The sequence below is a fragment of the Lactuca virosa genome, chromosome 8 (assembly GCF_052849685.1).
Source record: "Lactuca virosa cultivar CGN04683 chromosome 8, Lactuca_virosa_CGN04683_v6, whole genome shotgun sequence".
Lineage (NCBI taxonomy): Eukaryota > Viridiplantae > Streptophyta > Magnoliopsida > Asterales > Asteraceae > Lactuca > Lactuca virosa.
The window spans coordinates 45446125-45448447 of record NC_136433.1 but is presented as its reverse complement, the minus strand read 5'-3'; the positions used below and the strand labels follow the sequence as shown (position 1 = coordinate 45448447).

At 45.4% G+C, this 2323-nt stretch overlaps 1 long non-coding RNA gene across 1 annotated transcript; it reads right to left on the bottom strand.

Annotated features, from left to right (window-relative positions):
* Window positions 1-411: 411 nt before the first annotated feature.
* Window positions 412-2323, bottom strand: LOC145129354 (uncharacterized). The gene is made up of 3 exons (XR_013717462.1): window positions 2254-2323; window positions 1514-1564; window positions 412-446 (listed from the first exon to the last, which is right to left on the bottom strand). It is a non-coding gene; the product is annotated as an uncharacterized LOC145129354 (long non-coding RNA).

Below are 2323 nucleotides of genomic sequence, written 5' to 3'. Positions count from 1 at the left end.
TGCGCTGTCACAAACTTCCACCAATCCTTCGCTCCCAAGCGAAGCTGGTTCAGCGCGAACCGAACTCTCAGATGCTCCGGACAAGAACACGTATAAAAGCATCCCTCAATATCAGAAACCCATCTCATCGCAGCAATCGGATCCTACGTCCCATCAAACTCTGGTGGCTTCGTGTTGCTGAACTCTCGGTACAGCAACGAGTCACCCCCATGCGGCCTGGCAGCAGCGACGGCTGCGGTGGCCGCAGCAACAGCAGCCTCAGTGAGAGCAGCGTACCGCTCATCAAAAGTCTCGATCAACGTGGTCTTTATAGACCCAAACATCTCTGGTATCTCAGCTCGGAAGGCCGCGGCCACCTCCTCGTGAATCAGCCTACAGATCTCCTCATCACTGGTACCACTGGTACCACTGCCCCTGGGTGATGGCGCGTCCCAACCATGATGTCTCTGAAATACAACACAAAAGGAATCGGAGACTCGCTAGAGTATATTCGCACTCGATACTCGACCCTACTTGCTCTCTTAGTATCCAAAGGATTCTTACTTAAAGTGCGCATTGCTCCGGTGTCTTCAGTAGTACGGGCTCTATACTACCGTCCACACCGCATCAGTATTCACCCTAAGTCCTCCTCCTTGGATCCCAGGTCACCAGTACTCCATATCTCACTAAACTCAGGCTACTCTCTAGTAAACCACTCATAAGTTTCTCGCTGCTACCTACTTACTCTCGAAGCATCTCATAGTAGCAGTAACTCCTAGGCTAAGGCATCACAGATCAGGCCACTCTAGTCCTAATAGTAATACCTAGCCTACTCTAGCATGCATAACATATCACATAATATCTCATAACGCATAATGTAAGGGTATTTTGGGAAATCACCGTTCGGGCGCTGGCTGATCGTACACACTGCTCTACTCTGCTTGTTTCAAATCTTTTTACTCTTTTTAGAAAAATTTGTTCTATTTTGAAAAATTTTCCTCAAATCCTCAGTTTGAGTTCAAATGCGCTCGACGGTGCATCCGAATCCCTCAAACCAAGGCTCTGATACCAACTTGTAACGCCCAATTTTTTTTTCAAACAATTTTTCACATTTTAAAAACATAATTTCATTCACAATATTATAAAAATCTCATTGTATCACATAACACTCCAGAAAACATATCCCAATATCACAAGTATAAAAAGCTCCTCATGTGTGTACTGATCATGCCGGCGCCTTCCCGCAATCCTCACTGGTACCTGAAACACATAACACAACACTGTAAGCATAAATGCTTAGTGAGTTCCCCAAAATACCACATGTAACACATATTAGCCACTCGAGGCTATAACTCTGTGGACCCTCTGGTCCTAACTCTGTGAACCTTCCGGTTCTAGCTCTGTAACTCTGGAATACACACAACATATATCACATAGAAATAATGCAGTGCAACACCTCACATACATAACATACAAGATACTCTATCACATAGCTCTATTACCACTCAAGGTAAAGTATAGTGAGAAGACTCACCTCGGGTGACTCGGTAAATCTCGAACTCTGAATTACTGCGCTAGCCTTCGCCTAGTCACATAAATAATTACTGTAATTAATACAACTTCTAAAGGCTAGGTCAACCCCTCTCTATAAGTTCTCTAAGAAGGGCAAAAGACCAATCTGCCCCTCTAATGGCTCATAAGACCAACCACTGACTAAACCCTAAAAGTCAACAAAAGTCAACGGTCAACATTGACCGGACTCGCCGAGTGCACTAGAGTGACTCAGCGAGTACATGTCTGTACTCTACGTCCCTGGTCCTCCCTGGACTCACTGGTCAACCCGGTGCTCCATGGGTCATCACAGGTCGCGAGTCGCGGGGCAACCCGACTCGACTCGTCGAGTCCCTTATGGACTCGGCGAGTTCCTCCCATGAAAACCCTCAAAAGATCTCTTGAGTTCAGATCTGCTTCACCAAACAGTAGATCCATCCTTTTAACACTCAAAAGTCATGTAAAGGTGCAACCTTTACGTGCATGCATCCCGTATCAAGCCTCAAATGGAGAAATAACACTAGAAATGGCAACCTAGTCTCCAATCCTCCATGAATCAGCATAAAGCAGAGTGGGAAAGGTCCTCTGGACCTCTATGGGTCCAGATCTGATGTCATAATCCCAAAGTGGACCTCACACTCTCTAGATCTTCCATAAAATGAGGGTAAAAACCCTAAAAGCAAGAAATACATCAATATAACATGAAATTGGAAAGGTTTATACCTCCAAAGATGATACCACAAGATGATTAGCTCAGATCCAGTCCCCTTCACGTTCTAGATGTGTGCTCCTA